Here is a 20,257-nt window from a genome sequence, read left to right on the forward strand (position 1 = left end):
ATTTGAGTATGAGGTGAAACACAAACCGGGCAAGTTACATCAAAACGCCGACGCATTAAGCCGAAAGGTCAGAGTGATCGTAGCTAATGACGTTTCTATTGAAGAATTAAGGGAGGCACAGCAAAGAGACGTCGAATGTCAGAAATATGTGGCTTTGCCTGAATTTTCCGTTGAAGATGGAATTTTATATCGAAAGACCCATTTGGGTAAACAGGCAGTAATCCCGAAAGAATTACGTTCCAAGATTATCGCACAGTGTCACGATAGCCTGCAGGCATGTCATAACGGCCTTCGCGCCACAAACTGCCGAATAGCCGCCCGTTATTTCTGGGCAGGAAGACGGAAAGACGTGCAAAAGTATATACAAAATTGTCTACCTTGTGTTAAGAGGTCATTACCACCTCGAACGAAAGTGCCTTTAGAGCGGGTACCAGAAGCCACTTATCCCTGGGCAGTAGTAGCAGCAGATATTGTCGGTCCTTTCCCTGTGAGCCCCCAAAATAATCGGTATATTCTGTCCCTTATAGATCATTTCTCTAGGTTCTTGATTCTCATTCCTATACCAGATATGTCCGCTGAAACAGTAGCGCGTGCTTTTGTCACCCATTTGGTGTTACCATACGGAAGCCCTGAAGCTGTACTCACAGACCAAGGTACGAATTTCATGTCTGCCGTGTTTACCGAAGTTTGTCGGTTATTGCGAATTAAAAAGTGGCGAACGACGCCGTTCCACCCAAAAGCGAACGGTCGCCTGGAGCGAGTCCATCGCACCGTTATGCGTATGCTGTCTTACTATGTCAATAATCATCATTCTGACTGGGACAAGTATGTTCAATATGTTACGTCAGCATATAACAGCCGAGTCCATGAAGCTACAGGGTACTCACCTTATGAAGCAGTATATGGCCGCCCTATGAATTCGCCTTTTGAAATTGACAAACTGCCCCCTGAAATTAAATCCAAAGATGTGAAAGGTCTAGCTCGACGTCTAAAAGCCATTTGGAAAAAAGTAAGAGGGAATAATGCCCGAGCCACCGCCCAACAGTTAAAGAGAAGTAATCAAAAAGCCAAAATGCCTGAGTACAAGGTAGGAGACCTAGTTATGTTGAGCAATTCAGTAGTTAAAAAGGGAAGAACCAAAAAGTTTACACCTACTTATGAAGGACCGTACCGTATCATCCGGCTTACTTCACCAGTAAATGCGGAAATTCAGTTAGCGGAACGCACAGTGATCGTTCATTTTGACAGATTGAAACTGTATAAAGGACCCGAGCCACCCCCACCTAACAGTGGAACCGGGCCTTTTGCGCCAGTAGTTCCACCTAAAAAAGTAAGAAAGAAGGTAACACAACCGCCTAGACAGCAACGTAGATATGCTCTAAGGTCAAACCCCTATGAATTGCGTTCCAGAAAGTAGGTCTGAAATGGTATGTAAACAGTTGGAAAAGTCCTGCATGCAGCAAGAGACTCAATTGACGGAAAACACCGTCGTTACTATATCTTTAATTAAGTTGTGCATGTTAATTATAAGTAGACACAAGAATTGGCAACCATTGGTAACTGGTAATAGAATTTATGACGTCACATGTTAATGGAAGTGATTGAAGTTATGTAATAATTTTGTCTTGTCATTTAACGTCTCCAGTAATGTTATCGTAGCAGTCGAGAATTTAAAACACATTCTTTAATCATGGAATTAAGGGGAAAGTTGTTCTTTTCAATAGAACACTTAAAGAAAGAATCAGTTAATCTAGAATATACCAAAGGGATTCATATTTCACCTGTTAATTTAGTGAATAGTGCACGAACACAGGTATTAAAGCTTGACCATAAAAACATGATAGTAACACGCCTTCGTAACTGCCAGTAGATCAATGACTACATGCTGCCGTCTACCTGTCCTTTGAAATACGCCCTATTACATGGATGTTTTGCTAAATGATCACACAACGATAATAACAAGAATAAATACGTCCAAGTTAAACAACAAATAGGCTACTCTAAAGTAAAAGGAGTCTTCCTCAAGTGCTATTTTATTGTTTCCATGATGCGATGTTGAACAGACAACAAGGTAAGTTTTTTGATTCCACATATTTCTGTATATAAAATACCACGGAAGGAGTCGCGTAAATACCGCCGCTGTTGTCTACAGCTGTTCACATGTGCCGAGCCCCGCCCCTCCCTGTCAGCTGGCGACGCGGCCCCCTTCCCTTCCCTCTCTCCGGCCTGCAGAGAGAGAGCGGCCATTGCAGTTCCCACTTCCCCACCCACCGCCAATGTCTTTGGCGCCTACAGCATCTGCACCTCTCCCCTCGCCCCTCCTCACCGCCATCCTATCGCCCTGCACGCCACGTGCGTCAACCACGCTACACCTTCGTACATTCGTACGTTGCAGTTTAAACAGCAAACCTAAAGGGATGGTTATAGAAATAAATTCACCAGCTAAATATTGCCCTACAGATTTTATGAGTCTTATGTAAAGACGGTAATCTATGTGTATTGTCTATTTGAATTTTCAGTATGGAACAAAAATCGTGAGAGAATTTTTCCTTGTCTAAACCATCAGGATTAGTAAACGTTGGAATTTCAGATCGATCTCCTGCTATGTTGAATTACCACCACGGTTAATAAACGGATCTATATGGCGCCAAGAAAGCCGGCACTTGTCGCTATATTCGTCCTGTAAACGACCGCTGTGTGGGAAACGCGTTAGCCAAGGAGTTGGGTTTGGAATGCCATCGCAAAATGCAGTTTATCTAGAAGCTTGACACCTGCCAGTTACCTAAATTTTAGAAGAACAGAGTGTTTAAGTAAAATATTTGGAACCCGATAGTTTTGTGATCTCCAGCGATTTATGTTATTAGAGTCCCTTAGAAAAGAACATCCTCCATGCATAACTGTCGTGAACAACATAAGATAACTCTGGAAGGAAATTTTGTAACTGTACCGAGAGATTAACTCCACGCGTAGCAAGAGGACGGACCCAGCGTGAATGCCAGTTATGCTGCCGAGCCAGTGAAACCGGACGCAGCCGTACTGTCAGCTGTGCTGTCAGCAACTTACAATCTCACGAGCGCGACGCGTGTCGCACCTTAGCACCTCAAGCTGCACTGAATCTCAACACAGAAAATTCTTAACCATTGTATAACGAACAATTTTCAATACTAAGGAATTTACTTTGCTCCCCACACACTTTATATACTATATGACAAATGAACTCTAATTTTATTAAAAACCAAAGCACCGACAGGTAAGTCATATCGACGTCTTCCGAGATGCAACTAGCTTCGTCGAGCCGCCAATAATGATTATATGGAAGCAGGTAGGTGAGAGAATTAACAAAAGGAACAACAATCATACCCTTGAACGATTGACTGGGTGACTGATAATCACAAATATTTGCAAAAACAAATCAACACAGGAAACGGTTTATCACATGTTTAATAATTATTGGTCTGTTCATTGAAGGCGACACAAAACCACTTTTCTTCAGAATCTTGTTAAAGGAAGTATTAACATGACATTACACTATTCCACAGCATTACGCACAACGTTGCCATTACTTAATGACAGTTTTCTTGTGGGTAGAAGTACCAAAGATCGGTTGGAATGAAAATACAAACGAGAGCATAAAGGAATACCAAGGGATACATACATTCATTTTGCTACGAAATGTAACTGGAGGATAAGGAAACTTTGTTTGAAAGAAATATTATTTTGAACTTTTGCTTTTGTTGCGGTTTTGCCATGTCTTGTATCACTATGACGAGTTGCCAATTACTTACGTCTAATTACTTATGTCCAATTGATTATGTCTAATTACTTATGTTGATGTATTATTTTTACTATTGTTCATTTTGTCCATGTCTTATTTATGCTATTATCAAATGTTCAGACAGTTTTAGCCAGAGTTTGCCAGCACCAGTAATTTAGTATTTGTATCAATCTAGTGTTTCCATGTGTCACTGTGTTACTATATTGGTGAGGATAATCATTTTGTAGGATTTCAAGTATGCTAGGATAGGTTCCCGAGTACTGCCAATTATTTGTTTATTAATAATGATGTCTTAGGTAAGAAATTGTTTTGGAAGGATAATTTAGGATGTAAACATGCTTTATTTTGATTTGTATTTGAATGTTTATTTGGAGGGTCATAGCACATGCCTACCCCCGTGATAGATAACGTAAACAGAGTGAATCACACCCACAGAACGAGTAATCTTTGGCCATATACCTAGCCTGTTGGATGAACAAGAGAACCACCGGCGAGGGCACGTACCTTACGTGACGCGGTTGGCACCCGCGCGGACCCTTAGCTGTCTGTGTCGTTTCTTCACTTTTCCATTTCGCGACATAGTCCGTTCTATCCACTTTCATCTGACAACTCTCAACCGAACAACGCCTTTTGCAGTCTATTACCCGGGCGTATCGTAACACAAAACTATTCAGCCCACACTTTGCTCTTCCATCTCGAAGAAGAGTTCACGAGAGCAGTGTTCCGTGCTCTCTGACGACAGCTGATCAGGCAACGTCAGACGCGAACCGCGTCTAGCCCGCAGCTAAACGCCAGTAAGCGGAAATCTCTGTTCAAAACCTTGAGCCTTCTTTGTTTTCCCATTGTATTTTCCGAAGGAATACTGACTATTGAAGTAGTAGCATTTAACTGTATGACGTGTCCCAGGACACTGTGATATAACCAAGGATAGACGGAGTTTTAAGCAACCAGCTGGGCCCGAGGAGGCCAGCACCATGGAGTTATAGAGGCGGCGAGTTTAGTCGCAAAATGTTAAGAGGATGAAGACGGCGAATTTGGTCGCAAAGTAAAGTTAGTCGTAAGATGTTGAGAGGATAAAGAGGGCGAATTTGGTCGCAAAGTAAAGTTAGTCGCAAGATGTTGAGAGGATAGAGACGGTGAATTTTGTCGCGCAGTAAAGTTTTGTTTTTAGTGAGAGAAGTCGTGTTTTAGGAAGAAGTAAGTAGCAGCTATCTTGGAATCGCAGAATTGTCGTATACACAGTTAAGTAGGCGAAACGTCGTGTAAACGATGCGCTATGCACTATACCTTCATAAAGGGAAAGTCCTTCAGAAATTATGCTCAACTTAGTCTTTTCTAATTCAATTCCTTACGTTTTCTGTGTTCACTGTGGAAATTTCTAGATTCTCGTCGAGTTTTGTTTCTCTCGTCTCGTTAACAACAGCGTCGACATCCAACGACACAATCTACGCCCCACCTGCACCAAACTGGTGTCACTTTTCTTTGTCAGTCTCACTTTATGGTGTTCAGCAAATATATTGAGTTACGTGGAACTTCTTCTCAAAATGTGAACGTTATTACACGTAGAGGGTCAGCCCTAAGAGGCACTTAACTTTCTTTGTTTAGTGATATGGAATATGCAGTAAATTTAATATGATATTTGTGTACCTCATTTTTATATTTCCATGTTTATGTAACAATTATGGTCAGGCTAAAAGGGATTTCATAGGAACTTTGTTATGAACCAATTTACTAATGTACAATGTAATTTTAAACAGAACCCACTATAACAATTCGTCTAGGTAGATGTCACGCGTAATCCCACTTCAATTTTGTTTGTCATCGGTGAAGAAACCATATCGATTACGCATATCTGTTCCCCATTATTCGTGTGACATTAATATTCGTCACCCTGAAGCACAAAAATACGCTCATCTGGCGCAGGAGCCCAAGAACATGTGGAGAGGGCGTAAAATACAGACAGCGCAGTGAACAGCGTCTGTAAGCTTCATCGCTCTCTCTCGCTCTTACATCTGACGCATGCTTCCTGCGCCGCGCACGTGCGCATTTCGCTTCTCAGCTGCCGCGTGCAGCTCTGACGCGGCGCTGCCTTTTGAAGTTATCTGCCGCGCACCTTTCTTACGTAGCGCGAAGATTCGGCCTTGCAGCCAGCTGCCACTCTGACGTAGCCTCCGCGCAGGTCTTTAGCAAACGGTTCCTGTTGGAACACCACTTATAACCTTTCTTGCCACTACGGCTTACTCACGTAGTATTCGTGCCCCTTTAATTATGTTTTTTATACCTGAAAGCCCATTCATGATTACCTTGTCAGCTAACTTACCGGTCTTGTCTAATAAATCAAATGTTCACCTCCTATCGTCAATTGATGACTTGCTAAAACGTGAAAAAGGACAAATTTCTTACGTTCGCCTGTTGGCACTTAAATGAATGGTAAACAGCCACAAACTAAACTCAACAATAAAGAGAAAACAAGGACCTATCAGGCATGTGCCCTCCCTTAGTTTTAAGAGTGAAACTGAGATATCACCTAATGTGGAAAAACTAGTGTAGTGTAGTGAAGTGTTCCCTTAGTGATAACTCCCTTTTCAACTGTGTTCTGAAACATGTGGACCTCCCCTCATACCCCCCTACCATGCGCTGAGTTGCAGTGCACGGACCTGGCCACGGCCACGCCCCCTTCCTGCCGGCAGCCTGCGCGCTGCCCGCTGAGGACAACACACCACGCCGCCTCGCGCCAGGCGCCCCCGCAGTGACTCACCAGTGGTGATATATTTACATTTTTAACTTATTTTAACAAAAGCAAAAAAAGACATTTTTACTTCAACTTAGCAAAAAGAACACTTGACATGTTTATCTAGTTCACACTGTCATGTTTTGTTCGAATTTTATTTTGATATTTTATGATGTTTTGATGTTTATGATTTGATGTTTTATGATGATTCTTGTATACACACAATATAGTTGACATGTGTAAGTCCCCTTGCGACCCTTAGGAGGTCTTTAGAGTCTCTATACCCTCCCATAGAGTAAGACCCCTGCCGTCTTCCGTGAGGGCCATTCTTAATCAAGTGATGTTTACTTTGTTTTGCAAGCTAAAATTGTTTACATTTAAATGATAATTACATTGAGCGAATTCACATACGTTCTCCGCTCCCACGGAAGGGGGAGGAATGTAAAGGATGAGCCAGACAATAAGGGATTTTACTTTATTACATGAGCCTCAAACCGGTAACTTCGTTTTCCCATTACGGCCAAGCCACTGCCGGCAGTGTTAGCTGCCTGTAAATTCTTTCGCGCCACGGTATAGCAACAGGAAGTCAGCACCGACGAAGGGCACCTTGTTCACGCGCCTCTCTCATGTGCTGACCAGGTAACGCCGCCCCAGGCGTCGCTTAGCAGGCAACGCTCTGGAAAGTTCCATGCCGCCCGCACGGTTTGCAAGGTCCTGACCAATCAGGACGGAGGAAGCCGCGTGGTGCGTCGAACATACCCGGCCGTCCGTCGCCGGGATAGCTCTCTTGTATTCTTGCTCACCCGCGAGTCGGATGCGCGCCCTGTGGCAATGAACATCTCCCGCTTCTCCCGGTGCTGCGGCACTGTGGACTTAGTTTTGGCAGTCAACCACTTTCGGTAGCTTCGCGAACAATGTTCTCCAAATTGTAAGCTCTGGCTCACCCTCACCTCCCTAGGCCTATGTAGCCCCCTTTCATCATGCTTTAGCCAATAAATGGCATTTCTCTAAAAATTACCCTATTATTCCACAACGCCCACCGCCTGCCCATACCCGCCATCCTGTACATATTGCTGCCTCGGGCACCTTATGGTCGTTCTCCTGTGAGTGAAGTTTATCGAATCGGATGCAAAACTGATAGTTAATTGTACCGTTAAGGCCTCCTAATGTCGATGGAACACTCAAATTGCGTCCCGATTCAATACATCGTCCTCCAGCCGACTTATCTCCATGGGTCTATTGCTGCCTCGGGCACCTTATGGTCGTTCTCCTGTGAGTCTAGATTATCGAATCGGACGCAAAACTGATAGTTAATTGTAACGTTCAGAGCCTCCTAATGACGATGGAACACTCAAATTGCGTCCCGATTCAATACATCGTCCTCCAGCCGACTTATCTCCATGGGTATATTGCTGCCTCGGGCACCTTATGGTCGTTCTCCTGTGAGTCTAGATTATCGAATCGGACGCAAAACTGATAGTTAATTGTAACGTTCAGAGCCTCCTAATGACGATGGAACACTCAAATTGCGTCGAGATCAATACATCGTCCTCCAGCCGACGTGTCTCCATGGGTCTATTGCTGCCTCGGGCACCTTATGGTCGTTCTCCTGTGAGTTTAGATTATAGAGTCGGACGCCAAACTGATAGTTAATTGTAACGTTCATTGCCTCCTAATGACGATGGAACACTCAAATTGCGTCCCGATTCAACACATCGTCCTTCAGCCGACTTATCTCCATGGGTCTATTGCTGCCTCGGGCACCTTATGGTCGTTCTCCTGTGAGTCTAGATTATCGAATCGGACGCAAAACTGATAGTTAATTGTAACGTTCAGGACCTCCTAATGACGATGTAACACTCAAATTGCGTCCCGATTCAATACATCGTCCTCCAGCCGACTTGTCTCCATGGGTCTAGCGCTGGCTCGGGCACCTTATGGTCGTTCTCCTGTGAGTCAAGATTATCGAATCGGACGCAAAACTGATAGTTAATTGTAACGTTCAGGGCCTCTTAATGACGATGGAACACTCAAATTGCGTCCCGATTCAATACATCGTCCTCCAGCCGACTTATCTCCATGGGTCTATTGCTGCCTCGGGCACCTTATGGTCGTTCTCCTGTGAGTCTAGATTATCGAATCGGACGCAAAACTGATAGTTAATTGTAACGTTCAGGACCTCCTAATGACGATGTAACACTCAAATTGCGTCCCGATTCAATACATCGTCCTCCAGCCGACTTGTCTCCATGGGTCTAGCGCTGGCTCGGGCACCTTATGGTCGTTCTCCTGTGAGTCAAGATTATCGAATCGGACGCAAAACTGATAGTTAATTGTAACGTTCAGGGCCTCTTAATGACGATGGAACACTCAAATTGCGTCCCGATTCAATACATCGTCCTCCAGCCGACTTATCTCCATGGGTCTATTGCTGCCTCGGGCACCTTATGGTCGTTCTCCTGTGAGTCTAGATTATCGAATCGGACGCAAAACTAATAGTTAATTGTAACGTTCAGGGCCTCCTAATGACGATGGAACACTCAAATTGCGTACCAATTTAATACATCGTCCTCCAGCCGACATATCCATGAGTCTATTGCTGCCTCGGGCACCTTATGTTCGTTCTCCTGTGAGTCTAGATTATCGAATCGGACGCAAAAGTGATAGTTATTTTAACGTTCAGGGCATCGTAATGACGATGGAACACTCAAATTGCGTCCCGATTCAATTCATCGTCCTCCACCCGACGTGTCTCCATGGGTCTATTGCTGCCTCGGGCACCTTATGGTCGTTCTCCTGTGAGTCTAGATTATCGAATCGGACGCAAAACTGATAGTTAATTGTAACGTTCAGGGCCTCCTAATAACGATGGAACACTCAAATTGAGTCCCAATTCAATACATCGTCCTCCAGCCGACTTATCTCCATGGGTCTATTGCTGCCTCGGGCACCTTATGTTCGTTTTCCTGTGAGTGTAGATTATCGAATCGGACGCAAAACTGATAGATAATTGTAACAGTCAGGGCCATATAATGACGATGGAACACTCAAGTTGCGTCCCGATTCAATACATCGCCCTCCAGCCGACTTATCTCGATGGGTCTATTGCTGCCTCGGGCACCTTATGGTCGTTCTCCTGTGAGTCTAGATTATCGAATCGGACGCAAAACTGATAGTTAATTTCAACGTTTAGGGCCTCCTAATGACGATGGAACACTCAAATTGCGTCGAGATTCAATACATCGTCCTCCAGCCGACGTGACTTAATGGGTCTATTGCTTCCTCGGGCACCTTATGGTCATTCTCCTGTGAGTCTAGAATATCGAATCGGACGCAAACCTGATAGTTAATTGTAACGTTCAGGGACTCCCAATGACGATGGAACACTCAAGTTGCGTCCCGATTCAATACATCGCCCTCCAGCCGACTTATCTCGATGGGTCTATTGCTGCCTCGGGCACCTTATGGTCGTTCTCCTGTGAGTCTAGATTATCGAATCGGACGCAAAACTGATAGTTAATTTCAACGTTTAGGGCCTCCTAATGACGATGGAGCACTCAAATTGCGTCGAGATTCAATACATCGTCCTCCAGCCGACGTGACTTAATGGGTCTGTTGCTGCCTCGGGCACCTTATGGTCGTTCTCCTGTGAGTCTAGATTATCGGATCGGACGCAAAAGTGATAGTTAATGGTAACGTTCAGGGCCTCCTAATGACGATTTAAAACTCAAATTGCGTCGAGATTCAATACATCGTCCTCCAGCCGACTTGTCTCCATGGGTCTATTGCTGCCTCGGGCACCTTATGGTCGTTCTCCTGTGAGTCAAGATTATCGTATCGGATGCAAAACTGATAGTTAATTATACCGTTCAGGGCCTCCTAATGTCGATGGAACACTCACGTTGCGTCCCGATTCAATACATCGTCCTCCAGCCGACTTATCTCCATGGGTCTATTGCTGCCTCGGGCACCTTATGGTCGTTCTCCTGTGAGTCTAGATTATCGAATCGGACGCAAAACTGATAGTTAATTGTAACGTTCAGGGCCTCCTAATGACAATGGAACACTCAAATTGCGTCGAGATCAATACATCGTCCTCCAGCCGACGTGTCTCCATGGGTCTATTGCTGCCTCGGGCACCTTATGGTCGTTCTCCTGTGAGTCTAGATTATAGAATCGGACGCAAAAGTGATAGTTAATTGTAACGTTCAGTGCCTCCTAATGACGATGGAACACTTAAATTGTGTCCCGATTCAATACATCGTCCTTCAGCCGACTTATCTCCATGGGTCTATTGCTGCCTCGGGCACCTCATGGTCGTTCTCCTGTGTGTCTAGATTATCGAATCGGACGCAAAACTGATAGTTAATTGTAACGTTCAGGGCCTCCTAATGACGATGTAACACTCAAATTGCGTCCCGATTCAATACATCGTCCTCCAGCCACTTGTCTCCTTGGGTCTATTGCTGGCTCGGGCACCTTATGGTCGTTCTGCTGTGAGTCAAGTTTATCGAATCGGACGCCAAACTGATAGTTAATTGTAACGTTCAGGGCCTCCTAATGATGATGGAACACTCAAATTGCGTCCCGATTCAATACATCGTCCTCCAGCCGACTTATCTCCATGGGTCTATTGCTGCCTCGGGCACCATATGGTCGTTCTCCTGTGAGTCTAGATTATCGAATCGGACGCAAAACTGATAGTTAATTGTAACGTTCAGGGCCTCCTAATGACAATGGAACACTCAAATTGCGTACCAATTTAATACATCGTCCTCCAGCAGACATATCCATGGGTATATTGCTGCCTCGGGCACCTTATGTTCGTTCTCCTGTGAGTCTAGATTATCGAATCGGACGCAAAAGTGATACTTATTTTAACGTTCAGGGCATCGTAATGACGATGGAACACTCAAATTGCGTCCCGATTCAATTCATCGTCCTCCACCCGACGTGTCTCCATGGGTCTATTGCTGCCTCGGGCACCTTATGGTTGTTCTCCTGTGAGTCTAGATTATCGAATCGGACGCAAAACTGATAGTTAATTGTAACGTTCAGGGCCTCCTAATAACGATGGAACACTCAAATTGAGTCCCAATTCAATACATCGTCCTCCAGCCGACGTATCTCCATGGGTCTATTGCTGCCTCGGGCACCTTATGTTCGTTTTCCTGTGAGTCTAGATTATCGAATCCGCCGCAAAACTGATAGATAATTGTAACGTTCAGGGCCATATAATGACGATGGAACACTCAAATTGCGTCCCGATTCAATACATCGCCCTCCAGCCGACTTATCTCGATGGGTCTATTGCTGCCTCGGTCACCTTATTGTCGTTCTCCTGTGAGTCTAGATTTTCGAATCGGACGCAAAACTGATAGTTAATTTTAACGTTTAGGGCCTCCTAATGACGATGGAACACTCAAATTGCGTCGAGATTCAATACATCGTCCTCCAGCCGACGTGACTTAATGGGTCTATTGCTGCCTCAGGCACCTTATGGTCGTTCTCCTGTGAGTCGAGATTATCGAATCAGACGCAAAATTGATAGTTAATTGTAACGTTCAGGGACTCCTAATGACGATGGAACACTCAAATTGCGTCCCGATTCAATACATCGTCCTCCAGCCGACTTATCTCCATGGTTCTGTTGCTGCCTCGGGCACCTTATGGTCGTTCTCCTGTGAGTCTAGATTATCGAATCGGACGCAAAACTGATAGTTAATGGTAACGTTCAGGGCCTCCTAATGACGATTGAAAACTCAAATTGCGTCGAGATTCAATACATCGTCCTCCAGCCGACTTGTCTCCATGGGTCTATTGCTGCCTCGGGCACCTTATGGTCGTTCTCCTGTGAGTCAAGATTATCGAATCGGACGCAAAACTGATAGTTAATTTAACGTTCAGGGCATCCTAATGACGATGGAACACTCAAATTGCGTCCCGATTCAATAAATCGTCCTCCAGCCGACGTGTCTCCATGGGTCTATTGCTCCCTCGGGCACCATATGGTCGTTCTCCTGTGAGTCTAGATTATCGAATCGGACGCAAAACTGATAGTTAATTGTACGTTCAGGGCCTCCTAATGACGATGGGACACCCAAATTGCGTCCCGATTCAATACATCGTCCTCCAACCGACTTCTCTCCATGGGTGTATTGCTGCCTCGGGCACCTTATGGTCGTTCTCCTGTGTGTCTAGATTATCGAATCGGACGCAAAACTGATAGTTAATGGTAACGTTCAGGGCCTCCTAATAACGATGGAAAACTCAAATTGCGTCGAGATTCAATACATCGTCCTCCAGCCGACTTATCTCCATGGGTCTATTGCTGCCTCGGGCACCTTATGATCGTTCTCCTGTCAGTCGAGATTATCGAATCGGATGCAAAACTGATAGTTAATTGTAATGTTCAGGGCCTCCTAATAACGAAGGAACACTCAAATTGCGTCCTGATTCTATACATCGTCCTCCAGCCGACTTATCTCCATGGGTCTATTGCTGCCTCGGGCACTTTATGGTCGTTCTCCTGTGAGTCTAGATTATCGAATCGGACGCAAAACTGATAGTTAGTTGTATCGTTCAGGGCCTCCTAATGACGATGGAACATTAAAATTGCGTCACAATTTAATACATCGTCCTGCAGCCGACTTATCTCCATGGGCCTATTGCTGCCTCAGGCACCTTATAATCGTTCTCCTGTGAGTTTACATTATCGAATCGGACGCAAAACTGATAGTTAATTTAACGTTCAGGGCATCCTAATGACGATGTAACACTCAAATTGCATCCCGATTCAATAATTCGTCCTCCAGCCGACGTGTCCCCATGGGTCTATTCCTGCCTCGGGCACCTTATGGTCGTTCTCCTGTGAGTCTAGATTATCGAATCGGACGCAAAACTGATAGTTAATTGTAACGTTCAGGGCCTCCTAATAACGATGGAACACTCAAATTGAGTCCCGATTCAGTACATCGTCCTCCAGCCGACTTATCTCCATGGGTCTATTGCTGCCTCGGGCACCTCATGTTCGTTTTCCTGTGAGTCTAGATTATCGAATCGGACGCAAAACTGATAGATAATTGTAACGTTCAGGGCCATATAATGACGATGGAACACTCAAATTGCGTCCCAATTCAATACATCGCCCTCCAGACGACTCATCTCGATGGGTCTATTGCTGCCTCGGGCACCTTATGGTCGTTCTCCTGTGAGTCTAGATTTTCGAATCGGACGCAAAACTGATAGTTAATTTTAACGTTTGGGGCCTCCTAATGACGATGGAACACTCAAATTGCGTCGAGATTCAATACATCGTCCTCCAGCCGACGTGACTTAATGGGTCTATTCCTGCCTCGGGCACCTTATGGTCGTTCTCCTGTGAATCTAGATTATCGAATCGGACGCAAAACTGATAGTTAATTGTAACGTTCAGGGACTCCTAATGACGATGGAACACTCAAATTGCGTCCCGATTCAATACATCGTCCTCCAGCCGACTTATCTCCATGGGTCTGTTGCTGCCTCGGGCACCTTATGGTCGTTCTCCTGTGAGTCTAGATTATCGAATCGGACGCAAAACTGATAGTTAATGGTAACGTTCAGGGCCTCCTAATGACGATTGAAAACTCAAATTGCGTCGAGATTCAATACATCGTCCTCCAGCCGACTTGTCTCCATGGGTTTTTTTGCTGCCTCGGGCACCTTATGGTCGTTCTCCTGTGATTCAAGTTATCGAATCGGATGCAAAACTGATAGTTAATTGTACCGTTCAGGGCCTCCTAATGACGATGGAACACTCAAATTGCGTCCCGATTCAATACATCGTCCTCCAGCCGACTTATCTCCATGGGTCTATTGCTGCCTCGGGCACCTTATGTTCGTTCTCGTGTGAGGCTAGGTTATGGAATCGGATGTAAAACTGATAGTTAATAGTAACGTTCAGGGCCTCCTAATTACGATGGAACACTCAAATTGCGTACCAATTTAATACATCGTCCTCCAGCCGACTTATCTCCATGGGTCTATTGCTGCCACGGGCACCTAATAGTCGTTCTCCTGTGAGTCTAGATTATCGAATCGGACGCAAAACTAATAGTTAATTTAACGTACAGGGCATCGTAATGACGATGGAAAACTCAAATTGCGTCGAGATTCAATACATCGTCCTCCAGCCGACTTATCTCCATGGGTCTATTGCTGCCTCGGGCACCTTATGTTCGTTCTCCTGTGAGGCTAGGTTATGGAATCGGACGTAAAACTGATAGTTAATTGTCTCGTTCATGGCCTCCTAATGACATGGAACACTCAAATTGCGTCCCAATTTAATACATAGTCCTCCAGCCGACTTATCTCCATGGGTCTATTGCTGCCTCGGGCACCTTATGTTCGTTCTCCTGTGAGGCTAGGTTATGGAATCGGACAAAAAACTGATAGTTAATTGTAACGTTCAGGGCCTCGCAATGACGATGGAACACTCAAATTGCGTCCCAATTTAATACATCGTCCTCCAGACGACTTATCTCCATGGGTCTATTGCTGCCACGGGCACCTAATAGTCGTTCTCCTGTGAGTCTAGATTATCGAATCGGACGCAAAACTGATAGTTAATTTAACGTTCAGGGCATCGTAATGACGATGGAAAACTCAAATTGCGTCTAGATTCAATACATCGTCCTCCAGCCGACTTATCTCCATGGGCCTATTGCTGCCTCGGGCACCTTATAATCGTTCTCCTGTGATTCAACATTATCGAATCGGACGCAAAACTGATAGTTAATTGTAACGTTCAGGGATTCCTAATGACGATGGAACACTCAAATTGCGTCCCGATTCAATACATCGTCCTCCAGCCGACTTATCTCCATGGGTCTGTTGCTGCCTCGGTCACCTTATGGTCGTTCTCCTGTGAGTCTAGATTATCGAATCGAACGCAAAACTGATAGTTAATGGTACCGTTCAGGGCCTCCTAATGACGATTGAAAACTCAAATTGCGTCGAGATTCAATACATCGTCCTCCAGCCGACTTGTCTCCATGGGTCTATTGCTGCCTCGGGCACCTTATGGTCGTTCTCCTGTGAGTCAAGTTATCGAATCGGATGCAAAACTGATAGTTAATTGTACCGTTCAGGGCCTCCTAATGACGATGGAACACTCAAATTGCGTCCCGATTCAATACATCGTCCTCCAGCCGACTTATCTCCATGGGTCTATTGCTGCCTCGGGCACCTTATGTTCGTTCTCCTGTGAGGCTAGGTTATGGAATCGGACGTAAAACTGATAGTTAATAGTAACGTTCAGGGCCTCCTAATGACGATGGAACACTCAAATTGCGTCCCAATTTAATACGTCGTCCTCCAGCCGACTTATCTCCATGGGTCTATTGCTGCCACGGGCACCTAATAGTCGTTCTCCTGTGAGTCTAGATTATCGAATCGGACGCAAAACTGATAGTTAATTTAACGTTCAGGGCATCCTAATGACGATGAAAAACTCAAATTGCGTCGAGATTCAATACATCGTCCTCCAGCCGACTTATCTCCATGGGTATATTGCTGCCTCGGGCACCTTATGTTCGTTCTCCTGTGAGGCTAGGTTATGGAATCGGACGTAAAACTGATAGTTAATTGTAACGTTCATGGCCTCCTAATGACGATGGAACACTCAAATTGCGTCCCAATTTAATACATCGTCCTCCAGCCGACTTATCTCCATGGGTCTATTGCTGCCTCGGGCACCTTATGTTCATTCTCCTGTGAGGCTAGGATATGGAATCGGACGTAAAACTGATAGTTAATTGTAACGTTCAGCATATCCTAATAACGATGGAACACCCAAATTGCGTCCCAATTCAATACATCGTCCTCCAACCGACTTGTCTCCATGGGTCTATTGCTGCCTCGGGTACCTTATGGTCGTTCTCCTGTGAGTCTAGATTATCGAATCGGACGCAAAACTGATAGTTAATTGTAACGTTCAGGGCCTCCTAATAACGATGGAACACTCAAATTGAGTCCCGATTCAGTACATCGTCCTCCAGCCGACTTATCTCCATGGGTCTATTGCTGCCTCGGGCACCTCATGTTCGTTTTCCTTTGAGTCTAGATTATCGAATCGGACGCAAAACTGATAGATATTTGTAACGCTCAGGGCCATTTAATGACGATGGAACACTCAAATTGTGTCCCAATTCAATACATCGCCCTCCAGCCGACTTATCTCGATGGGTCTATTGCTGCCTCGGGCACCCTATGGTCGATCTCCTGTGAGACTAGATTTTCGAATCGGACGCAAAACTGATAGTTAATGGTAACGTTCAGGGCCTCCTAATTATGATTGAAAACTCAAATTGCGTCGTGATTCAATACATCGTCCTCCAGCCGACGTGACTTAATGTGTCTATTCCTGCCTCGGGCACCTTATGGTCGTTCTCCTGTGAACTTAGATTATCGAATCGGACGCAAAACTGATAGTTAATTGTAACGTCCAGGGACTCCTAATGACGATGGAACACTCAAATTGCGTCCCGATTCAATACATCGTCCTCCAGTCGACTTATCTCCATGGGTCTGTTGCTGCCTCGGGCACCTTATGGTCGTTCTCCTGTGAGTCTAGATTATCGAATCGGACGCAAAACTGATAGTTAATGGTAACGTTCAGGGCCTCCTAATTATGATTGAAAACTCAAATTGCGTCGTGATTCAATACATCGTCCTCCAGCCGACTTGTCTCCATGGGTCTATTTCTGCCTCGGGCACCATAAGGTCGTTCTCCTGTGAGTCAAGTTATCGAATCGGATGCAAAACTGATAGTTGATTGTACCGTTCAGGGCCTCCTAATGACGATGGAACACTCAAATTGCGTCCCGATTCAATACATCGTCCTCCAGCCGACTTATCTCCATGGGTCTATTGCTGCCTCGGGCACCTTATGTTCGTTCTCCTGTGAGGTTAGGTTATGGAATCGGACGTAAAACTGATAGTTAATTGTAACGTTCAGAGCCTCCTAATGACGATGGAACACTCAAATTGCGTCCCAATTTAATACATCGTCCTCCAGCCGACTTATCTCCATGGGTCTATTGCTGCCACGGGCACCTAATAGTCGTTCTCCTGTGAGTCTAGTTTATCGAATCGGACGCAAAACTGATAGTTAATTTAACGTTCAGGGCATCCTAATGACGATGGAAAACTCAAATTGCGTCGAGATTCAATACATCGTCCTCCAGCCGACTTATCTCCATGGGTCTATTGCTGCCTCGGGCACCTTATGGTCGTTCTCCTGTGATTCGAGATTATCGAATCGGATGCAAAACTGATAGTTAATTGTAATGTTCAGGGCCTCCTAATAACGATGGAACACTCAAATTGCGTCCCGATTCAATACATCGTCCTCCAGCCGACTTATGTCGATGGGTCTATTGCTGCCTCGGGCACCTTATGTTCGTTCTCCTGTAAGGCCAGGTTATGGAATCGGACGTAAAACTGATAGTTAATTGTAACGTTCAGGGCCTCCTAATGACGATGGAACACTCAAATTGCGTCCCAAATTAATACGTCATCCTCCAGCCGACTTATTCGATGGGACTATTGCTGCCTCGGGCACCTTATGGTCGTTCTCATGTGAGTCTAGATTATCGAATCGGACGCAAAACTGATAGTTAATTGTAACGTTCAGGGCCTCCTAATGACGATGGAACATTAAAATTGCGTCCCAATTTAATACATCCTCCTCCAGCCGACTTAACTCCATGGGCCTATTGCTGCCTCGGGCACCTTATAGTCGTTCTCCTGTGAGTCTACATTATCGAGTCGGACGCAAAACTGATAGTTAATTTAACGTTCAGGGCATCCTAATGACGATGTAACACTCAAATTGCGTCCCGATTCAATAATTCGTCCTCCAGCCGACGTGTCCCCATGGGTCTATTGCTGCCTCGGGCTCCTTATGGTCGTTCTCCTGTGAGTCTAGATTATCGAATCGGACGCAAAACTGATAGTTAATTGTAACGTTCAGGGCCTCCTAATGACGATGGAACACCCAAATTGCGTCCCGATTCAGTACATCGTCCTCCAACCGACTTGTCTCCATGGGTCTATTGCTGCCCCGGGCACCTTATGGTCGTTCTAATGTGAGTCTAGATTATCGAATCGGACGCAAAACTGATAGTTAATTGTAACGTTCAGGGCCTCCTAATGACGATGGAACACTCAAATTGCGTCCCGATTCAATACATCGTCCTCCAGCCGACTTATCTCCATGGGTCTATTGCTGCCTCGGGCACCTTATGTTCGTTCTCCTGTGAGTCTAGATTATCGAATCGGACGCAAATCAGATAGATAATTGAAACGATCAGGGCCATATAATGTCGATGGAACACTCAAAGTGCGTCCCGATTCAATACATCGTCCTCCAGCAGACTGATTTCGATGGGTCTCTTACTGCCTCGGACACCTTATGGTCGTTCTCCTGTGAGTCCACATTATCGAATCGGACGCAAAACTGATAGTTAATGGTAACGTTCAGGGCCTCCTAACAACGATGGAACTTTCAAATTGCGTCGAGATTCAATACATCGTCCTCCAGCCGACGTGTCTCCATGGGTCTATTGCTGCCTCGGGCACCTTACGGCCGTTCTCCTGTGAGTCTAGATTATAGAATCGGACGCAAAACTGATGGTTAATTGTAACTCTCAGGGCCTCCTAATGACGATGGAACACTCAAATTGCGTCCCGGTTCAATACATCGTCCTCCAGCCGACTTATCTCCATGGGTCTGTTGCTGCCTCGGACACCTTATGGTGGTTCTCCTGTGAGTCCAGATTATCGAATCGGACGCAAAACTGATAGATAATGGTAACGTTCAGGGCCTCCTAATGACGATGGAAAACTCAAATTGCGTCGAGATTTAATACATCGTCCTCCAGCCGACTTGTCTCCATGGGTCTATTGCTGCCTCGGGCACCCAATGGTCGTTCTCCAGTGAGTCAAGATTATCGAATCGGATGCAAAACTGATTGTTAATTGTACCGTTCAGGGCCTCCTAATGACGATGGAACACTCAAATTGCGTCCCGATTCAATACATCGTCCTCCAGCCGACTTATCTCCATGGGTCTATTGCTGCCTCGGGCACATTATTTTCGTTCTCCTGTGAGGCTAGGTTATCGAATCGGACGTAAAACTGATAGTTAATTGTAACGTTCAGGGCCTCCTAATGACGATGGAACACTCAAATTGCGTCCCAATTTAATACATCGTCCTCCAGCCGACTTATCTCCATGGGTGTATTGCTGCCTCAGGCACCTTATGGTCGTTCTCCTGTGAGTCTAGATTATCGAATCGGACGCAAAACTGATAGTTAATTGTAACGTTCAGGGCCTCCTAATGACAATGGAACACACAAATTGCTTCGAGATTCAATATCTCGTCCTCCAGCCGACTTGTCTTCATGGGTCTATTGCTGCTCGGGCACCTTATGATCGTTCTCCTGTGAGTATAGATTATCGAATCGGACTCAAAACTGATAGTTAATTGTAACGTTCACTGCCTCCTAATGACGATGGAACATTCAAATTGCGTCCCGAATTAATACATCGTCCTCGAGCCGACTTATCTCCATGGGCCCATTGCTGCCTCGGGCACCTTATGGTCGTTCTCCTGTGAGTCGAGATTATCGAATCGGATGCAAAACTGATAGTTAATTGTAATGTTCAGGGCCTCCTAATAACGATGGAACACTCAAATTGCGTC

Source organism: Schistocerca cancellata, chromosome 2 (genome assembly GCF_023864275.1).
Source record: "Schistocerca cancellata isolate TAMUIC-IGC-003103 chromosome 2, iqSchCanc2.1, whole genome shotgun sequence".
NCBI lineage: Eukaryota > Metazoa > Arthropoda > Insecta > Orthoptera > Acrididae > Schistocerca > Schistocerca cancellata.